This window comes from Canis lupus, chromosome 13 (assembly GCF_003254725.2).
Source record: "Canis lupus dingo isolate Sandy chromosome 13, ASM325472v2, whole genome shotgun sequence".
NCBI lineage: Eukaryota > Metazoa > Chordata > Mammalia > Carnivora > Canidae > Canis > Canis lupus.
Window position 1 is genome coordinate 7,933,334 of NC_064255.1, and position 23,423 is coordinate 7,956,756.

At 37.7% G+C, this 23,423-nt stretch overlaps 2 pseudogenes; both read left to right on the top strand.

The window, feature by feature from the left end:
* Nucleotides 1-13,580: 13,580 nt before the first annotated feature.
* LOC112662503 (aldehyde dehydrogenase, mitochondrial-like) lies at nucleotides 13,581-15,418 on the top strand (annotated as a pseudogene).
* Nucleotides 15,419-21,640: 6,222 nt separating this feature from the next.
* Nucleotides 21,641-23,216, top strand: LOC112662395 (28S ribosomal protein S7, mitochondrial-like; annotated as a pseudogene).
* The last annotated feature ends 207 nt before the right edge of the window (nucleotides 23,217-23,423 follow it).

The window sequence follows — 23,423 nt, forward strand, 5'->3', positions numbered from 1 at the left end:
TTCAACTGTATACAGCAAACCTGAACAAATTATCTTATATACTTGCCCTAATGCATGTCTTTGGTATACAAAGACAAGAGAGATTTTCAGAAGGAAAGGTATCGATCTAGATGGTAATCAGATGATAATTTAAATATATAGTACCAGATTACTCAGAAGGATTGCAATCTGCATTTCCACCAGCAAGGCATGAAGATCCCTATCCCTTTTTTCCAGCCAACACTTGGCATTATTCAGCTTTCTACTTTTTTTTTTTTTTTTAGATTTCATTTATTACAGAGAGAGAGAGAGAGACAGACAGACAGACAGACAGAGGGAGAAGCAGACTCCATGCAGAGAGCCCAAGGGGAACTCAATCCCAGGTCTCCAGGATCACACCATGGGCTGAAGGCGGTGCTAAACCGCTGGGCCACCGGGGCTGCCCCAGCTTTCTAATTTTTGACAGTCTGAAAGCTATAAAATTGTACCTCATTTAAATTTGCATTTCTGATTATTAGTTTGAGCATGTATTCAAATGTTGAAGTCTTTTAAATGTCATTTTCTGTATTTTGTTTGCTTTTAGTCTGCCTCTTTGGTATTGTTATTCTTCCATTGTCTTGTTTGTTTGAAAAGTTTCCTTTACAGTCTGGCCCACAGATCAGCAGAGTTTGGTCTGCAGGCCAAACTTGATATGCTGCCTGTTCTCATACAGCCAAAAGGCTAAACATGATGTTCATATTTTTTTAAATGATGGGGAGAGGGGAACTGAAGAGAAGAATATTTAATGACACAAGAATATTATATGAAATCAAATTTTGGTGTCCATAAATAAAGTTGTATTGAGCATAGCCTCATTTACTTATGTATTATGTATTGCTGGCTTTATGCTATGATGCAGTTAAATAGTTCAAACAACATATGACACACAAAGCCTAAAATATTTACCAGCTGTCCCTTTAAAGAAAAAGTTTTCGGACCTCTAATCTGAAAGAAAGTTTGATTGATTTCAGACATTGTAAATTTCTTTTTTTTTTTTTTTCAGACATTGTAAATTTCATCTGTCAATCTATACTCATTAATTTAGCCTTTATGTTCTCCAATCAATAGCCATGATTTTGTTATATTAAATTGATTTTAAAAGATTTTTTGTCTGCTACTCTGTACCCTTAAGGTTATGTTTAAAACATTCATTTCCACTTCTAGTCACAGATAGAATATTATCTACAATTAGTTTTCTCACATTATCTACAATTAGTTTTATTTTACTTTTACATATGTGTGTTTTATAAAACATGATTTCATCTTTGCTAATTAATGAATAAGCTAAATTTTAAGTTTTCTTCACAGTGAACCTTTTCCAAAGCCATCTAAAACAACTTATTCTTTTCATTTAGTGCATAAATATGTGGTACCATCTTTCTCGTACATTAAGTTTTTGTACTTTCATGGGTCTGTCTCCAAACTTTCTCTTTTGATTTATCAGCCCATTTATTTATTTACTAGTTATTGTAATACTTCAAAGAGCAAGTATTGATCTTTGCTTTTTAAAATATATTTCAATTTAGTTATTTGCACACTCCTGTTTTGTCCATGTAAATATGGAATAGCTTTTTTTATACTCTAGATTGATTTTTTTATTCAGTTTAGGTAATAGATTAAACTGGGAAGAACTGATATCTTTATAATTTTTTTCAAATTCCACTTTAGTTAACATAGTTATATTAGTTTCAGGTATACAATATAGTATTTCAACAATTCTATACATTACTCTGAACTTATCATCAGTGTGCTACTGAATCCCCTTCACCCATTTCACCCATTTCCCCTCTTTCACCTTCACAATGGTATCCATCAATTTGTTCTCTATAGTTAAGAGTTTGTCTTTTGGCTTGTCTCTTTTTTAACATGTTTGAGTGTATTGTTTCTTAAATTCCACATGTGAGTGAAATGCCTGTAGTTCTCTTGTGTGTGTATGGGTCCAGGGGGAAGGGGAGGATGCCTACCTGATTTTGGTATCAGGGTAATGCTGGCCTCATAAAATGAATTTGAAAGGTTTCCTTCCTCTTATATTTTTTTGGAAGAGTTAGAGAAGAATAGTATACTCTGAGTTAGATGTTTGGTAGAATTCACCGATGCAGCCAACTGGTCCTGGACTTTTGTTTGTTGGGAGTTTTTTTAACTGATTCAGTTTCATTGCTGGTAGTCTGTTCAATTTTCTGTTCAAATTTTCTATTTCTTCCAGCTTGAGTTTTGATAGGTATTATGTTTCTAGGAATTTATCTATTTCTTCTAAGATGTCCAGTTTGTTGGCATGTAGTTATTCATGATCTTCTCTTATAATTGTATTTCTGCGGTGTTGGTTGTTATTTCTTGTGTAAAAATTATGTGATTTTTTATTGATTTGAGTTCTTTCTCTTTTTCTTGGTAAGTCTGGCTAGAAGTTTATTTATTTTATAGACTTCAAAGAACCAGCTGCTGACTTCATTGATCTGTTCTATTGTGGGATTTTGTTGTTGTTTTTTAATTTTTATGTCATTTATATCTGCTCCAATTTTTATTATCTTCTTCCTTCTGCTGGTTTTCATTTTGCTCATTGTTTTTTTTTTTTTTTTTCTAGCTCCTTTAAAAGTAAGGTTAGGTTGCTCGAGATTTTTTTCCCCCTTCTTAGAACTGTTTTTGCTGCATTCCAAAGGTGTTTATTTTTTCTTGTGTTTTCTGGTTGAATCATTTATTGTTTAGTAATATGTTACTTAACTTCCATGTATCTACGTTGTTTCCAGATTTTGTCTTGTGGTTGATGTCTAGTTTCATAGCAATGTGGTCAGAAAAGATGCATGGTAGGACTTTGATGTTTTTGAATTTGCTGAGGCTTGTTTTGTGTCCTCATATGTGATCTAATCTGGAGAATGCTCCATGTATACTTGAAAAGAATGTATATTCTGTTTTAGGATGGGAATTTTCTTAATATATCTGTTAAATCCATGGATTCCAGTGTGCCATTCAAAGTCATTGTTTCCTTGTTCATTTTCTGTTTAGGTAATCTATCCTTTGATGTAAGTGGAGTGTTGAAGTATTTTACTATTACTGTATTATAATAGATTAGTTCCTTTATGTTTGGCATTAACTGCTTTATGTATTTGGATGCTCCCATGTTGAGTTCATGAGTATTTACAGTTGTAATATCTTCTTGTTGGATTGCCCCTTTATGAATACATAGTGTCCTTCTTTGTCTTTTGTTAGTCTTTATTTTAAAATCTATTTTGACTGATGTAAGTATTACTACTCTGGCTTTTTTTTTTTTTTTTTAGATCCCATTGGTATGATAGATGTTTTCCTATCCCCTTACTTTCAAACTGCCCTTGTCTTTAGGTCTAAAATGAATCTCTTATAGGCAGCATATATGTCTTGATTGGAGTTTTTCATTCATTTCATTCAAAGTAATTATTGATAGATATGTATTTGTGGCCATTTTGTTATTTGTTTTGTGGTTATTTCTGAAGATATTCTCTAATTCTTTCTTGTCTTTCTCTCTTTCATGGTTTGCTGATTTTCTTTCTATATTTGGATTTCTTTCCCTTTATTCTTTGCATAGGTATTAGTGGGTTTTGATATATGGTTACCATTAAGTTTATATATAACCACTTCTGCATATAGCAGCCTAAATTAAGTTGATGGTCACTTAAGTTTGAACCCATTCTTTACTCCTTTCTTCTCCACATTTTTGGTATATACTATCATTTTTTACATTCTTTTATTTTTTGGTTCCTTGATTGATTTTTTACAGACTTATTTTTACTGCCTTTATATTTCCTGTCTTCATACTATCACTTTTTGTTGCCACTCAAAGAGTCCCCTTTAATATTTCTTGCAGGGCTAGTTTAGTGGTCTTGAACTCCTTTAGTTTTTGCTTATCTAGGAAACTCTTTATTTCTCCTTCCATCCTGAATGATAGCCTTGCTAGATAGACTATTCTTGGCTACAGATTTCTCTCATTCAGCACTTTGAACTTATCATGACGTTCTCTTCTAGCTTGGGAAGTTTCTGCTGAAAATTCTCCTGCTCATTTTATGGGTGTTCCCTTGTATATTACTATCTTCTTTGGTCTTGCTGCTTTAAAATTTGTTTTTCATCACCCTAGTTTTCTAACTTAATTACAGTATATATTTTGCTGTGGATCTGCTTCTGTTTATTTTGTTTGGTGTTCTCTGTGCCTCTTGCATCTCGATATCCATTTTTCTCCAAATTAGAGAACTTTTCAGCTATTATTTTATTTTATTTTATTTTTTATTTTATTTTTTTAATATTTATTTATGATAGTCACAGAGAGAGAGAGAGAGAGGCAGAGACACAGGCAGAGGGAGAAGCAGGCTCCATGCACTGGGAGCCTGACGTGGGATTCGATCCCGGGTCTCCAGGATCACGCCCTGGGCCAAAGGCAGGCACTAAACCGCTGCGCCACCCAGGGATCCCTCAGCTATTATTTTAAATAAATTTTCTGTCCTATCTCCTTCTGGGATTCCTATAATATGAATATTATATTTTGATGGAGTCACTGAGTTCCATAAGTCTATTCCTTTTTGCATCTTTTGTTTAGCTTGATTATTTTCCACTACTCTGTCTTCTAGGTCATTCATTTGTTCTACTGCTTCTTTCAGCCTGCCATTCATTCTATTGACCATGTTTTTCATTTTACTTATTGGGCCCTTTATCTCTGCTATGTTATTCTTTATCTCTATGTTAAGGGTCTCACTCATGTCTCTCACTCTTTTCTCAAGTCTAGTGAGTATCCCAACTACCATTGCTTTAAGTACTCCATTGGGCATGTTATTTATATTTGTTTTGCTTAGAACTTTGGGCTTAGCCTTGTCCTATTTTTTCATTTGGGACAAATTTATCTGTCTTCTTATTTTGTCTAATTCTCTGGGCCTGTTTCTCTGTGTTTGGAAATTTAGCTATATCTCCTGTTCTTGACCTTATGAAGAAGAGGCTCTGTAGTGCCCTGCCCTGCTGTGTAGTGTCTCCTACTCCCTAGAGCCTGGTGCATCTGAAACTGTCTCCAATATGTGCTGCATGTGCTCTGCTGCTTTGTTCTAGCCACTTTATCCTTCAGGCCAATCTTTTATAAAGGTTCTTTTTGCCTATTGTGGGCACTGTTTGGTCCCTGGCTTGAATATGATGTTTTAACTAGGTGTACTCTTGTCTGCTTGTAAAATGGGACCTGTCACCACTGCTGCCTGAACTGGGGCTTCACAAAACTCCTGGACTGGGAGATGCTATGTGAGAAGGGGATTTGGCTGATCTCTGGGGACCGAGGCCACCTACATGGGACTAAGGCAAGCAAGATTGGGAAGGTGGTTCTTTTCCCAAGAAGTGGGTGGGGGCAAGGCAGGACTTGGTTGAGAAAGTTAGGTAGTGAATGTGGGCATTGCGCTTGCTCTCACAGGTAGCCATATGTGTAGACAGGAGCCTAGTGAGGGAAATTTGTGCCTGCCAGCTCTTTTGTTAGTGGAGAAGACTCCCAAGGATCCCTGCTCCTTCAGCACATGGTCTAAGATTAGTAAACAAATCTCCCTCTCATATGCCCCAGGCATTTTTCAAACTGCTGCTTCCTACCATATCATCCTGGGGCTGTTTTGCTATCTCTTTAAGGATGATGATTGAATTTCCTCTTGCTCTCTTGGTTCTCCTAGAGCTGAGCTACTGATTTTGAAAGTGTCAGGTGTTAAGCCCCATTGATTGTAAGATCTTGTGAAATTATGCCCCTCTGTTTTCAAAGCCAGATGTTGTAAGGATTTGTCTTTCTCATGCAGATTTCTTTTGCCTGGGGTGTCTTGGGCGAAGGTCCGTTTCTTTCCCCCCTCTGAACCCACAGCATGTCTCCCTTTTGTCCAGCATTTCCTCCCTTTCAGCCCTCTCCAATTGTGGCCTCTTCTCTACATTTAGCTGTGGAGATTCTATTCTGCCAGGCTTCAATTCATTTTCTGGGTTATTTATACTGATGTGGTTGCTACATAGTTGTATCTGTGGGATGAGAGGAGGTTAGAGCCCTTCCACTTGGCCATATTCCCTGGAAGTTCTGTATCTTTATAATGTTGAATGGACTCATCCACAGCACAGAATATATTCCACTTATTCATATAATTATCTACACATATTGGTAAAATTTAACATTTTTAAAAATTGAGTTTTATGTATTCTTCATAAAGACAATTTTCAGGTACCTTAAATTGTTATTATATTGTTAGGATGCCTTTTTAATTGTATTTTCTAGTTGATTTAGAGAGAATGACATTGGTTTTTGTATATTAATTTTGTCTCTTGCTAAACAGTTATTGCTAATTAAGCTGATTTGTCTAGGTATATGATAGTATTTTTAAACAACATTTTTGCATCTTCCCTTAGAAGCCTAATATCTTTAATTCACCATCCAGCATCACTAGTATTGTTATTATACTTTATACTATTGGCCAGGAGGTCTGAAACAATGTTAAACGATATTATTGTTGGTGAGAATCTTGTTCTTTAAAATTTAGTAGCTTGGGGCACCTGGGTGGCTCAGTTGGTTAAGCATCTGCCTCAGCTCAGGTCATGATCCCAGAGTCCTGGGATCAAGCTGTACATCAGGTGCTTTGCTCAGCAGGAGCCTGCTTCTCCTTTTCCCTCTGCCTGCTGCTCTGCCTGATTGTGCTCTCTCTCTCTCTCCCTCAGTCAAATAAATAAGAAAGCAAATAAATAAAGTATTTTAAAAAATAAAATGAAGTAACTCTTAAGATTTCCATTAGGTATACTATTTATTATATTTGTGTGTGCGTGTGTGTGTGTGTGTGTGTGTGTGTGTAGATACAAAATTTAACAAGCTAAGGAGATCTCCTTCCATTCTGGTTTATGATTGTTTTTTTCTAATAAATCTGGAAATTTTCAAAGATTTCTTTTGTTTCTATTGAGGTAACCACATTATTTTCTCTCTTTATGTGGGAAATTGTCAATTTTTCATGGTATAATTCATACACCATTATTCAGCATTTTAAATTATACAGTTGAGTGATTTTTAGCATATCCATAAGGGCATCTAGTTCCAAAACATTTTACTCACCCCCAAATAAAATCCTATACCTATTAAATGGTTATTCCTCATTGCTCTGTGACCCCAGTCCCTGTCAACCACCACACTGATTTCTCTTTCTATGCATTTGCCTATTCAGTGAGTGCATATAAATGGAATCATATGATATATTTTCTTTCATGTCTGGCTTCTTCCACTTAGCATAATGTCTCCAAAGTTCATCCATGTTGTAGCATGTATCAATACTTCATTATTTTTATAGCTCAATACTATTCCATTATATAGATATACCACATTTTATTTATTCATCATTTGAATAGGTGGGATGGTTCTACATTTTGGTTCTGATGAATAATGTTGCTATGAACATTTGGATACAAGTCTTAATATTAATACACACATACAAACATACTTTCATTTATCTTAGATACATATCTAGGAATGGAATTTCAGAATTATGAGGTAACTCTATGCTGAACTTTTTGAAGAATTGCCAAACTATTTTTGAAAGCAGCTGCATCTTTTTCATTCCCATCAGCAATATGTTAGTGTTTTCTACATCTTCACCTATACTTTTTTTATGGGGGTATTTTTTTATTATAGTTATTCTATTAGGTAGGAAATGCTATCTCATTGTGGTTTTGACTCACTTTCCCCTAATAGTTATTAATCATTTGTATATCTTCTTTTGAGAAATATCTGGTCAATTTCCTTGCAAACATTTTAATCAGGTTATATTTTTGTTATTGAATTGTAAGAATTCTTGTCAATGTGGATGTCTTTTTTCTTTTCCTTTTCCCCGTAATTGCTCTGGCTATGTCTCCAGTATAATGTTGAATGACAGTGGCAAGAACAGACATCCTTGTCTTGTTCCTAATTTTGGGAGGAAAGCATTCAGACTTTCACCCTTCAGTATAACAGTGGTGAATTTTTCCCAGATGCCTTTTTCTGGTTGAGAAAGTTTCTTTCTAGTCCTAGTTTTTTTAATGTTTCTATAATAAAGGGTGCTGGACTTTGTCAAATGCCTTTTCTTCATCTATTGAGATCATCATGTGTTTTTTATTCTTGATTAAATGGTCTATTGCATTGATTGATTTTCATATATTGAACCAACCTTGTATTCCTGGAATGAATCCCACTTGGTCATGGTGTATAATACACTTCATATGTTGCTGGATTTGGTTTGCTAGAATTTGTGATGAATTTTTGTGTCTAAATTCATAAAGCATATTGGTCTGTAGTTTTATTTTCTTGTTATGTCTGTGTGATGATTTGGGAATCAGGGTAATATTGGACTCTTAGAATGATTTGGTTAGTGTTCCAGCCCCAAACAAGAGATCTCAGACAATGCCAAGTGAAACAGAACAATCACCCAGCTGATCTAAACAATCCATAGAATCATGACAGTTAATAATTACTAACCCCCACTTCTTAAAGAAGCAAGACAGTATTTTTTTGTATTTTATCTGAGTATAGCCAAAACTCCTTTCAAGATCTGCCTTGTAATCAAGGGTGAAGAGTCTCTTAAAACTCAGGGAAGATAAAGTGTTTTGATGCTCATCAGGGGTGGGGAAGGTGATACTTATCTGAAGTTAACAAAATTCAAAGAGTCTACTTCAAAAAAAAGTTCTAATAAAATACATTTGAAAGGAGGTAAATGGGGACAACTGGGTGGCTCAGCGGTTGAGCCCCTGCCTTCGGCCCAGGGTGTGATCCTGGAGTCCCAGGATCAAGTCCCACATCGGGCTCCCTGCATGGACCCTGCTTCTCCCTCTGCCTGTGTCTCTGCCTCTGTGTGAGGGACAATAAATAAATAAATAAATAAATAAATAAATAAAATCTTTAAAAAAAAAAGAAAGGAGGTAAATGTATATATTTGAAAAGAAGGAGAATCATGGTTTTTGTGCAGAAAAATAAAAGGAAGTATTATATGGAAGACCTATAAAGGGATTGTGATGTTTGTTTTAAGAAGCAATACACTAAGGATCATTTTGTTCAGGAGCACCTGGGTGGCTCAGTTGGTTGAGCGTCTGCCTTTGGCTCAGGTCACAGTCTTGGGCTCCTGGGCCCCTGCTTAGCAGGTGAATATTCTAAAGACATATATGACTGATTGTTGGCACTGTGACTAAGACTGGTCTGGGGAACAATCATCACAGAGAAATGAAAAGATTTTGCAGTCAACATTTCTATTCCAGCTGATTCTATTTATTACCTAGGTCAAATGGGGGTAGATTTAATATTTGCAAGGTATCCAAAGCCAGACTGAATAAGACACAGAATATTTCCTATGAACAACCCATAATACTTTGACATTTGAATATACTACATTTTGTAGAATATTTGAACTTTCAATGTTTTACATCATTTAGTAAAAACATAAAGCAAAAATGTGACTTTTCTCAATAGTCATTTCATACTATGAATCTTTTATCATCTGTTTTCTCCTTTTTTTTTTTTTTTAAGATTTTATCCATTTATTCATGAGAGACATGGAGAGAGAGGCGGAGACATAGGCAGAGGGAGAAGCAGGTTCCCTGCAGGGAGCTTGACATGGGACTTATCCCAGAACTCTGGAATCACTAGCCAAGCCAAAGGCAGACACTCAACTATTGAGCCACCCAGGTACCTCCTATATCTCTGTTTTCAACTGCCTGGATGTGATGTGTCTAGGTGGGAATGTATTTGAGCTTATCCTACTTGAAGTTGTTGAGTTTTTTGGATGTGTAAATTAATATTTCCCACATCAGGGAGTTTTCAGCCATTATTTTTTCAAATATTCTTTTCCCTTTCTCTCTCTCCTTCTGTCATGTGTATGTGTTGGAACATTTGATGGTATCTCCAAGGTCTTTGGGTCTGTATTCACTATTCATTTTTTCCTCTCTGTTCCTTGGATCTACTCCTTGAACTATCTTCAAGCTCACAGATTCTTTCTTTTTCCAGCTTAAATCTGGTTTTAAGTCTCTCTGGTAAAATTTTCATTGCAGATACTATACTTTTTAATTCCAGAATTCCCCTTTAGGTTTTTGGTATTTGTGGGGTTTTTTGAAGTCTTTTTTTTTTTTTCTTTTAAGTTATTTGATCAGCTTGTTGTTTGCCCCAGCCATTATTATTGTCTCAGGCAGCTAAGATATTAAGCAGTTGCTGCTTAATGTCTTTGACAAGCCTGTTAAGAAAAAAAAAAAAAAAAAAAGCTGCTTGTATTAGGCAAACTTGAGTCAGGTCAAATAAAAACAAGCCACTTGAGTGAAGATTTCACAGGAACTTCCAGACAACTCAAATAATGACACTTATGTGGGGCTTTGGAGAAACTCCAACCCTTTCCTCCCTTCAGTGACTACTAAGCTCTTGTTTTCCTCATGATTGTAGAATTGTTGGTTTCTAAAACTACCATGGATCTGGGGAGTAAGGTATGGAAACAGGCCAAGTTCAAATGCTACAAAGGTAAGGTTGTTACAAAGATTCAGTTGTTCTTGAATAAATGCTCCCCAGATTATTTTATATTTTAGCCTTTAGTTAATTTTCAGGTTCTGAAAAAGTTGATTGGACAAGTCTTGCCAGCGTTCTTGCTGCTTTTATGGAGAAGATTTTAGGTGACCTTTAGTTCACAAGTTCCATTGGCATCACTCATTCATTGAATGACTTTTTCATGTAGAATTTTCCTTGGATAATACTAAGTGATTATAATGCATGGTTAAAAAAAAAACAGACTGTTGGATTTTTTAAAGCTAAATTTTTATTTGGGAATTTTGCATCCAGATGCATGTGGAATTGTATTACTTGTTGTTGTCTTATCATCTGATTTGGGAATTCTAATTATACTTTTCCTGAGTAATATTTAAACTCTCATTTAAAATGACAATGTTGGGATCCCTGGGTGGTGCAGCGGTTTGGCGCCTGCCTTTGGCCCAGGGCGCGATCCTGGAGACCCGGGATCGAGTCCCACATCGGGCTCCTGGTGCATGGAGCCTGCTTCTCCCTCTGCCTATGTCTCTGCCTCTCTCTCTTTCTCTCTTTGTGACTATCATAAATAAATAAAAATTTAAAAAAAATAAAAAAATTTAAAAAATTTAAAAAATTAAAAAATAAAAATTAAAAAATAAAATGACAATGTTCACTGTTTAATGATTATGGAGCACAGCCAGTCAGAATGTAAGTAACTGATACAACCATATAAGTAAGAATTAGTTGAATATTATCTCTCCCTAATAAATTAGGCTGGACAGCATTTGCCATTTTCTTGGGCAGCTTCTGTCAGTGTTAACTGTTTCTTTCTTTCTTTTTTTTTTTTTTTTTTTTTTTTTTTAGTGTTAACTGTTTCTGAAGATTGGTAGAACTCATCTGTAAAATCTAGGGTTACTGGGGATAGGTGGGGAAAAAGCTGTTGACTTAATTTGTTTCTTTAATGCCTTTTGCTCAGTGTTTCTATTCACTCTTAATTCAATTTTGAAATTTTATACTTTTACAGAAATTCACAAATTTAGGTTTTAAAGGTTATTAATATGAAGTTATTCATAGTACTCTCATTTTTGTTTTTGCCTCAGTCATGACCTTCATAGTTTTTCTGCTCCCAGCTCACAATCTAATCCAGAATCACTCATTATATTTAGCTTTTGTGTTTCTTTAACCTTCTTCAATTTGGAATAATTCCTTAGCAATTTCTTTGTCATTCATGACATTGGTATTTTGAAGAATTCAGGTCATTTATTTTGTAGACTGTCAATTTTATTCGGTCTAATGTTTGTTTATGATTAGATTCAGGCTGTATTTTTTAAAGATTTTTATCTATTTATTTTGAGAGAGAGAGAGCACATGGGTGGGGGGAAAGGCAGAAGGAGAGGGAGAAGCAGACTCCCCACTGAGCAGGGAGTCTGAGGCTGGACTCGATCCCCGGACCCTGGGATCATGACCTAAGTGGAAAGCAGACACCTAACCACCAAGTGACCCAGGCACCCCAGGTTGTATATTTTTGGAAGAAGTGATATATGATATATATATCATAATATTTAATATAAGTGCTTGGAAATAAGTCATGGCTTCCAAAAATACAAGATTTTAAAGCATTAATTTTCTTTTTTTAAAAGATATTTATTTATTTATTTAATTTATTTATTTATAGAGACACAGAGAGAGAGAGGCAGAGACACAGGCAGAGCGAGAAGCAGGCTCCATGCAGAGAGCCTGACGTGGGACTCGATCCCGGGTCTCCAGGATCACGCCCTAGGCTGCAGGTGGCGCTAAACCACTGTGCCGCCGGGGCTGCCCAAGCATTAATTTTCTTATCAATTACCAATTTATTATATAATCAGAGGGGAGATTATTTATCATATTGATTCTTTAAGATGTATTGAGGCTTGTTTTTTGTATTTTGGAAATGTTTTGTGTCTACTAAAAAGAATATACATTACAGTGAATAACAGAAATTCTCAAGTTCACTTATGTTAAATGTTTTCCTCTTTCTCACTGAAAGCTTAGCATAAGTGGAAAAAGGCATGCTTAGTTGCACTATTTCCTTGTTTGGTTCCTCATCCATTCTCATCAGTTCTTTTTCTATATTCTCTCATCTTGAATTTGATTGTGGGCAAAAGCGGGAGAGGAAGAGAAGAGAAAACTTTTATTTGCCTGCTATTATGCACATATATGTTGATCCTCAGTGCATGTTTAAAATTGAATGTTTCTCTTGAGAGCAGTCCCAAGGGGTTCCTCAAAGATTCCCACCTGGAAACATTTGGCTATGGCTCCCTGGTGCAGGTTGTGTCTCTTTGACTGGTTGCTTACTCCCTCTACACTGAACTTCTGCATCTAGTGATAAATATTCTCTTCTTTCTACTAGTAGCATTGCTATTCAAGCTGCAGCAGACTGGAATCAAGCTCTCTAATGGTTTTTTAAAGCTCCTTAACAGGCATAAGGGATATCTCTTTATTTTACTTGTGAAGGAGGGAAAAAAATTCTCTCCCTTCACCTCCTGCATGTATTTGCCTTGAATGTGGTTCTTGGGCCGAATGTTGCAAACTACTTAGCAACTACTCCAAAACAGTAGAAAAAGACTCATTTTAATATTCTATTATAGATTTGGGCAGCCCCAGTGGCTCAGCAGTTTAGTGCCTGCCTTCAGCCCGGGGTGTTATCCTGGAGAACCAGGATCGAGTCCCACGTCGGGCTCCCTGCATGGAGCCTGCTTCTCTCTCTGCCTGTATTTCTGCCTCTCTCTCTCAATCTCTCTCTCTCTCTCTCTCTGTCTATAATAAATAAATACGCTCTTTTAAAAAATTCTATTACAGATTCAATACAATACTGATTATGTTCTCTAATGACAATGCACTGTAATTAGAAAGTAAGGAAAAATTATAGTAAAAAGGTTTTTTTTTTCAGGTCAATGAAAACTTTACAACTATAATAGTTAAGACAGTGTAGCATTACCACAGAATTAGATTAAAAAAAAAAGACAAATGGAAGAGAATAAAGACCCCAGAAATAAGGCTGCATGTATATGGAAACATGAACTGTTAGTACAAGTTAACAAAAAACTGAGAATTAAAAATGGTTCTTGGAGGTCCTGCATGCCTGCTCTTACCAGGGCATGTTGCAAACTGTTGCACTCGCTGCTGCTGCCTGGGCTGCCATCTCCTGTCGGCTGCTGCCACCCAAGCCATGCTAGCCCCCAAGCAGCAGTCTAAAGTTTTCTACAGCAAGATCTTCATAAACAATGAGTGGCACGATGCTTTCAGCAAGAAAACATTCCCCACCGTCAATCCATCCACAGGAAAAGTCATCTGTCAGGTACTGAAGGAGACAAGATGTGGACGAGGCAGTAAAGGATGCCCAGGCTGCCTTCCAGCTGAGCTCACCCTGGCACCACATGGATGCATCCAACACGAGCCAACTGCAGAACAGCCTGGCTGATCTGATCGAGTGGGACCGGACCTACCTGGCAGCCTTAGAGACCCTGGATAAGAGCAAGCCCTATGTCTTCTACCTGGTAGATCTGGACATGGTCCTCAAATGCCTCCATTATTACCCTAGTTAGGCTGACAAGTACCATGGGAAAACCATTCCTACAGATAGGGACTTTTTCAGCTACACCACCATGAATCTATCAGAGTAAGCAGGAAAATCATTCTGTGACCTTCCCATTCCTGGTGTAAGCCTGGAAACTGTACCCAGCCTAGGAAACTGGAAAGAAGTTGAAAGAAGTTGAGCAGACTCTGCTCACTGCCCTCTATGTGGCCAACCTCATTAAGGAGACTGGCTTTCCCCCTCCCATGCTTAATATTATTCCTGAACTTCATCCCATGAGGGTATGGACAAAGTGGCCTTCACAGGCTCCACTGAGGTTGGCCATTTAGTCCAGGGAGCAGTAAATAACCTCAAGAGAGTGACCCTGGTGTGAGAATGGGGTTGGGGAAGGAGCCCCAATATCATGTCAGATGTAAACATGAACTGGGCCGTGGAGCAGCCCCACTTTGCCCTGTTCCTCAACAAGGGCCAGTACAGCTGTGCAGGCTCCCAGACCTTTGTGCAAGAAGATATTTACACTGAGTTTGTGGAGCAGAGCATCACCTCAGCCAGGTCTTGTGTAGCTGGCAACCCCTTTGACAAAGCCAGGGACCTCAGATGGAAGAAACTTAGTTTAAGAAGATCCTTGGTTATATCATATCTGGGAGGGAGGAAGGGGCAAACCTGCTATGTGGTGGAGGGATGGCTGCTGACCATGGCTACTTTGTCCAGCCCACCATGTTCAGAGATGTACAAGACAGCATGACTATTACCAAGGAGATCTTAGGGCCAGTGATACAGATCCTGAAATTCAAGACCATACAGGAAGTTATTGAGAGAGCCAACAATTCCAATTTTGGGCTGGCAATTTTTGGCTGCAGCAATCTTCACCAAAGACTTGGATAAGGCCAATTACCTGTCCCAAGCCCTTTGGGCTAGCACTGTGTGGGTAAACTGCTATGATGTCCTGAGGCTCTGTCACCATTCAGTGGCTACAAGATATCCAGAGCTACCAGAAGCTGGGAGAGTATGGGCTGCAGGCATATACTTAAGTGAAAACCATCATGGTCAAAATGCCTCAGAACTCCTGAAGAACTGTGCCAGCTCCCTCACTCATCCAGCAACAGAGGTCAAGGACATCAGCAAAACCAAGAAAAATGACCCTTGCACACTAAAAATTTCAAAAGGGAAATTCTCCCACAAAAACTCTTGATCATGATAGTCCCAGAATTTGAAGTGATAAATGGAGTGGATATGGGACAAAGAGTAAATGAAAGCCTTTTGCAATGCAACAGTACTACTAGCTTCTAGGCTGATTTTTCAAAACTAGATTCAAATGTCTTATCCTGTCCTTTCTGTAACTTGCTTTTATGGGGGAACAAAAGGCCATTGTTTATACTTGTACTAACAAATTGGGGCAATGGCTAGTACCTTGCTTTGTATTCTGGACTAAAATTCATTAAAAACAACACTGCTGTTCACCTCTCAGTTAAATAAATATGTAAATGGTTCTTGGAAAATTGATTTATCCAAATAGGCAAGAATTTATCATTTTTAATATTTTATACACAAAAATCAAATCCAGTCAGATTAAAGAACAAACTGTGAAAAACAAAACTTTAAATTATTAGATTAATTATAGAAGATATTAAGACTTCAGGGTAGGAATATCTTTAATCGTGATACCAAGAACCTGTTTCATAAAGAAAAGTATTTTTGAATAATTAGTATTTATGTAAAAAAAATCATCAAAGTTGGAGATAAGTCAGCTAAAAGTAGGCTGAGATTAAAAAGTTAATTCTTTGAAGAGGGAACCCAAATTAGCAATGTATATGTTCAATATCATTGGTGAAAGAAAATAAAAATTAAAAATAAGATTTTCTTTTATCTATCATATTGGCAAACATTTGAAAAGTCAGATAATACCAGGTATATTAGTTTGTTAGAGCTGGTAAATAACAAAGTACCACAAACTGGGTGGCTTGCACAAAAATATTATTTCATGGTTCTGCAGCTTAGAAGAATAAGATCCAAGGAGTTGGTTCCCTCTAGAATCTGTGACAACAGGACAACCTGTTCATGCTCTCCCTAGCTTCTGGTAGTTTATTGGAAATCTTTGGTGTTCCTTGACTTCTGCTACATCACTGCAATATCTGTCTACCTTTATCTCCACAGAGCATTCTTCCTGTGTCCAAATTTCCCATTTTACTTAGGATACTAGTCATTGGATTAAGAACCCACCCTACTCAAATATGACCTGATTTTATTAATCTTATCTGCAGTGACCCTATTTCCAAATGAGGTCACATTTGAGATATTGATGATAACTTCAATACAGAATTTTCAACGTGATGCTATGAATTTTGGAGGAGGACACAGTTTAACCAATAACACTCTTAAGTATTGCCAAGGATGTGGCAATAATCCCTATAATCTCAATTCCTATTAATGGAAATATAAATTAGTACTAGTGATTTAAAAAGAAATTTGACAGTAACTATTAAAAGTAATGATATATAACCATAATCCAGATATTTTATTTCTAGAGGTCTGTCTAGGGCCACTATTTTACATGAACGTAAGATGATATGTTTAAAGATGTGCTTAATAGCATTGTTTGAAAGGAGAAAATAGACCGGATAAATAGGCAGTTGAAAATAAAAGAACTGGTATCTCATATTTTAACAAGGATAAGGATCAGAAACAAGAGTTGAGTTAAAAAAAGTCTTAGAGTGATCCATATTCTATGATAATATATATTCAAAAATATGTATAGTTTATAGCTATCTGCATATGTAAAATTAGATGTATAAATCTGGGATGAGAAGTACATAGCACCTTCAGGATAGTGGTTTAACTAGGGAGAAAAGGGTAGGGAATGGGATTTCAGAGTTCTCAGTTGGGCTGCAACTATATTCAACATTTGGTTTGCTTAAAGCGATAATAACCTAAAGAAAATATGCTATAATGCTAATATGTATTGTATTTGGGTTTGGGCACATGAATTTTCATTATATTCATCTCGATTTCCAAATGTTTGAAATATTTTATAAGAAAATATTTTTAAAAATCTCAGCAGTGTAGAACAAAGTCCTGACAATAACAAGATGAAATTTAGGAGATGGGAAAAAAATCCTAACCTCGAATCAAATAGAAATCCCACCAATTGAATTTATACATAGTAGAGGGCTTGGGAGTTAGAGGAAAAATTTGTTTAAATATCTATGGTTTGATCTGACTATAATTTCATGTGTCAATATTTCTAAGATCTGCCAACAAATCTAGTTTGTCCGTAAAGCTGGACAGTATGAGTGAAATATCTAAAACAGAAAAATGATAGAACTAGTAGAGTTTGTTTCAGCTAAAAACTTATGTGGTTCAATTTTAAAGAAACTAGAAACTGTTTAGAGGACAATGACACACTGTAGAGAGGAATTCTTGAGTTATGTCAGTGTAGCACTAGTAGATGCTTGGCTTGAAGATGAAGTTCAAGATGGGTGATAACCATCATTACTTACTGCTGTCCTATAGAAGTGGAATTGCCTTATTCGCTGTGACCTGCTGGGTAGAACCAGAGCCAAGAACCAAGAAATTGTGGGGGGGTACGGGGGGGGATGATTACAAATATTGTGTTTTATTGCAGCATTAAGAACTTTTCAATAGGACTGGCCAAATATGACATAGTCTTCCTCAGAAAGCAGAAAATTCCTCACCAGTTGAGTTGCTTAAACAAAGACAATGACTATTTAGTTGTGAGTTGCTGGTTGTTGACCAGATTAGAACAGTGATTCCAGAATTTTGGGTTTCATGGATCAGCAAAACTTCAAATGAGTAAATGGAGACCCAGCAAAGTTTCCAACCTATATTTTGCTAAGGAAAATTGTTATAGCATCTGTATTTTTCATCTATTTCTACATTACTTTAACACCAAAATGAATGAAGTACATCATCCCAGAGTATTTTTTTCCTACTCAAGAAAACATTGGCCACTTTATACTGATATTTTAAGTATATATTTAAACGTTTTTAAATAGAGGAAAATGTAAACAATTTGGCTTTTTCCTTGATTAAATATATCAAAATGGGAATTCATACATTTAATTGTATACCATGAAGTGGAATTCAAATATCCAAGCTATTCTTGAAATTTTTTAAGATTTTATTTTAGAAGGAGAGAGTATAAATAGGGAAAAGGGTAGAGGGAGAGTGAGAGAGAGAATCTCAAGAGACTCTCCACTAAGTGTGGAGACTGATGTGGAGTTTGATCTCATAACCCTGAGATCATGACCCGAGCAAAAACTGAGAGTCAGAGGCTTAACCAACTGAGCCACCCAGGTGCCCCCAAATTTATTTTTATTTATAGTCCTTGCCAAACATACTGTTTGGCCTAGAGGTTGGAAGCAAACCCCAAACACCATTTTGCTTAACTTAGAAGATTCCTCGTAGCCTGAGAAAAACCAAAGAATAACACTTTATTTGGCTCTAACCTCCCTTTGTGTCTTTCTTTTTAGGTAAGAGCAGGTCAGAATCTGGGAGCCAGATCTGTTAGAAGAGAACAGATTTATAGCCTCCCAACTTGGAAATAAGGAGAGAAATCATGCTCCTCACCCCAAATTGATGCATACACAGAAGGGGAATTGTGGCTCCCAATGCCTGCTTACTATGAGGACCCAAAGGCCAAAAATCAGTCAGAAGACTATGCTACCTTACAGATGGACTGATCCGAGGGACACTGATCTGCAATGATATTACCCAATCTCTGCATTTGATATTTGGGGCTATAATGCTTTCTTGTCAGGAGCTGTCCTGTGCACTGCGGGATATTTTCAGGATTCCTGGCCTTTGCTCATTAGATGCCAGTAGTGTCTCCTACTCACCAGTTGTAAGGATAAAAATGTTTCTAGACATGCCAAAAGTTCCCTAGGGGCTAATTGCTCCCAGTCAAGAACGACTTATTTAGAAGCTTCTGAGCCTGGAGACCTTAGGATCAATCTTCTTGAACTGTACTAATGTGTATTTAAAAAGAGTTTCTAATGGTAACCCTAGAACCACTCATTTGTTTTTCTCATATCTTATTAAGCACAAATGAAGATCAGAAAGGAGTTGAGGGTGAGGGCAGTTTTACGGACTCTCCCCCTATGGAGTCAGAGATCTTTCTGCATTTGGACATGGATAAAAATATCTGGGAACAAGTTTCAGCTGTACTTGAGTGTAGGGAAACTGGTGAACCTTTAAATGCCAGAGTTGCCCTCTTTGCATTAATCAGTCTTGATGAAGGCTGTGGCCCTTTTATCATGCTGTTTCTTCTTCTTAAAAAATTACCTCAAAGTATTTGTAAAACATTTTTAAAGTTTGTAGTTTGACCATTACATTTTCATCATTTTCCAAAAGCCATCAAAAAGTTAACTTCATTATTTGGGAAAAATCCCTACTTATGTAGGCAACTTTCTCTCAAACACGTACATATGGCTTCTCTTATTCTAGGTTTGGCTTTCTGCCTGGATCAAAAGTAGGAACTGTATTTGCCTTTGAGAAAGGGATTTGTGACCTGATTTTTGTTTCCAGTGCTGTTTGTAGAAATCTGCAACCACACACTACCCAGATGTAAGTAGCCCTTTGTGTTCATTCTAATGGAAAAATCATACTTTGTAGAGAAGGACTAAAACTACATCTGCAATACACCATTGGGACTTGCAAAGTAAGCAAAGGAGTAAAGTACTATAGCAACTAAATGACTATTTTCAGGGATTTATTTAAACAGGGTAAGATAGTAAAAAACAGAGGTTGGAGTAAAGCATGATTTGCATGAAGATATTAATAAGTAGATCATATAAATACATTTCATGCAGGCTAACATCTATCTCAGTTTCTTAATGAACTGTATATAGTGTCCAGATTCTATGCTTTCCAGAATTTTGACTCTTGCTTGTGCTCAGAAGCCCATTCATTCTAATAGGACAAAGAAATTCCAGTCATCAATTATGGTAGATGAACATCCACTGATCTATAAAGAATTAGCTCAAAAAAAGGTGCAGCTAGTAGGCCAGTAGTTTTATGATCTTCTAATCCCATGGATTGGAAATACTTAAATGCTTAGAAAAAATGGTATAATGGGCTAGGCATAGTGGTATTTTTTTAAACTTGTGTTTTGTTTGTAAATGGGTCAAGACTTCTTGTTTCAGATATAAATACTGCCAGAGGTTAAAAACAAAAACAATTTTAAAACATCTTTAATATTTAAAATCTCCCCTGTGGTCTGATTCTGTAGTTCATTTAAACTTTGGGGTGCTTGAGAGTGAGGAATGTCCTTTCAGGAAGATCAATGCTACCACCTGAGTTTTGGGTTGACAGAGCACTACATGGTGCTACCCCCTTTTCCTTGGAAATTAAAAGAAGATCCTAACCACTTAAATATTTTTTTTAAATTTATTTACTAGAGAGAGAGACAAAGACAGAAAGAGAGAGCATGTGCAAGCAAGAACATGAGTAAGGGGAGAGGTTCAGAGGGAGAGGGAGAAGCAGTCTCCCTGCTAAGCGAGAAGCCAGAGTGCCGGGAACCCGGGACCCAGGACCCTGGGATCATGACCTAAACTGAAAGCAGACAATCGACTGAACCACCCAGGTGCCCCTAGTTATGACCTTCTGTCTTGGTTTTTGCTCACATTTTTCCATCAGTAACTATCTGAATACATATTCAGGTGTCATTTTGTTGCTTTGCTCACAGTTAGAAATTTCTCAAATATGATTCATGTAAATCTCTGTGTTTTTATTCCTCTTTTTTTTTCAGATGCTGGGAATTTAATGACCATTTTCTTTATGGTTTTTTTCTGTATTTCAGATGCATATTCTATAGGAATTTACTCTTGGTTTCAAGAAGGTTCTTTGTGTGATATATAAGCTGCCTTTTTGCTGACTGTGAGGGATTTATATTACATTCCTGTAAATATCACACATAGGCAAATTTCATTTTTATAGCAACCATACTGTTATCAGATTTTCATTGTTGTTTTTCTCTTAGGTGTTTGTTATGAGGATAGAAATTTTTTTCTTCTCTCATGCTCCTTTGGAGCAAATGTTACTTTGGAATTAATGGTTATGTACCCAGCATCAATGACTGTAGCCTCAGGACTGCTTAAGTGTCCCAGAGCTCAGTGGGCACGTAGCAGTGAGAAAGACTGAGACCCATAAACTGAGATGGGCAGATAGGAAGGGGGAGAACTACAGTCCTCATGTCTGCAAAGAGAAATTAATTATCTTTCTCATGACACTAGGGGAGGTTCAAGGGAGTGAATATAGGTGGGGAAAGTAAAGGTGTCAGGGATTAATAACATCTGATAAAGTTACAATAAAGACTTCTCGGGGGCCTGCATGGGGCCTGAGCAGAGAGAGCCCCGCTGCTGAGGGTCGTGACAGGCTCGGCGGATAACGAAATGCAGAATGTTTCCTTTCGGCTCCTGCCTTTGGACCTCGGAGGGAGAGACTTCACGCCCGCATTCATGGAGCGACGTACAGATTTAGGACCCTGTGGAGCCTTTTCCCCCTCTCCCGCCTACTCGCTCAGGCACGCCAAGGGCAGCCTTCGCGGGGTCCTCGCGGCCGCCAAGATGGCGGCCCCCACGGTGAAGGCTGAGGGAGGCTGGCCGACCCTGGCGCTGAGCCTGCGGAGTGCCGTCCTGCGGCCTCCGGGGCTAACCCACGTGAGCTGGAGCCGCCATGGTCCCGAATACAAGGATCCACGGATTGACCAGGAGTATTACCGTGAGCCACTGGCAGAGTTGGCCGAGGAAGAGAAGTATGAACCGGAACTCAGGAAGACTCAGCTTACTTACCAAAGCTGCTCCAGCAGCGAAAACAAGCTCTGTGTTTGAAGACCCCGTGGTCAGTAAACTCACCAACATGATGCTGAAAGGAGGAAACAAAGTCCTGCCCAGATCCCTCCTGATGCAGACTCTGGAAGCTGTGAAACGGAAGCAGTTTGAGGAGTACCCTGCCGCTTCCGCAGAGGAACAGGCCACCGTCGAAGGCAACCCCTATGCCGTCTCCCACCCAGCCTGCAGGGCTGTGAGCCCGTGATAGGGCTGGTGCCCATCCTCAGAGGGGGCCATTTTTATCCGGTCCCTGTGCCACTTGCCCATCGGCGTCGTTGCTTCTTGGCCATGAAGTGGATGATCAAGGAGTGCAGGGAGAAGAAGCACCGGCGGCTGCTGATGCCGGAGAAGTTGTCACACGAGCGCTGGAGGCTTTTCACACCGAGGGCCCTGTGATCAAGAAGAAGCGTGACATGCACAAGATGGCCGAGGCCAGCCGTGCCCTGGCTCTCCCATTGGTGGTAGAGGCGCTCCACTGCAAGAAATAATGGGAGCCACTATCCCACTGAAAATCACAGGCCTTTTCAAGGGCAGGCCAGCCTAAGGGTGGAACAACATATTTACGCTTGTTAGTCCTTTGTTTGGGGGGCTGGACGTGCCTTTCCTGCTCTATCTCCTCACGAAGAGGAAACAGATCAATCTGGATTTCCCCCAGCAACTTAGGGCCCATCCAGCTTCTCTCTCTCAATTCAGGGTAGAACGTTGAATGATGGGAAAGGAAAGCAGTTTTAATATTAGAAAAAGTTTATTAGAAAATTCTTGCCCTGAACTGGTGAACTGGTGTAGCATGTGATATGGAAACTGCCATTTACTAAAATCGACTGGAAGTTTAAAAAAAAAAAAAAAGACTTCTCTACAGAATCAGCTTTTGTATACTTATATATCCTAAAGAATTGGGTAATCTATCCTTTCAACCAGTTTATCATTATATCTAAATTAATATTCGATGTGAAATGTCCATGATTATGTTTCATATATTCCCAGGGGTGTTGGAAGAACAGCCTATGGCAAGTTAGAAAGATCTATGAAATAATGACCACAGAAATTCATCTAAGAGGGCACTGACTTGAGTCTGACATCAAGAATTATGGCTCAGTGCTGTCAAACCGTTCCAGGTTCCTGCATGCAGTATATGTAACCTCTTCACATATTCTTGCAGCACCCAGACATGGTGTGCATTTGTTCACCACTATATCTCTAGTGCCCTAAACAGTACTTAGCACATACCAGGACTACTCTACATATTGTTAAAGGAAACTGATATTCAGAGATCTTAAGTATCTAGTTCTTTTCTTTTTTTCTTTTTTTTTTTAAGTATCTAGTTCTTGATAATACAGCTCAAGCTCACAAGCATCAAAACAAAAAATTCAAATTCAGGTCTATCTGGCTCCAATTTATGCTTTCCTTATATTCACTCATGCATTATATGACTTATTTAATGCACCCTTCTTATTATTTTTAGCAAATTTAGGGGTATAAACAATACATAAAGGATCTGATTTAAATGTTATGTCACTTT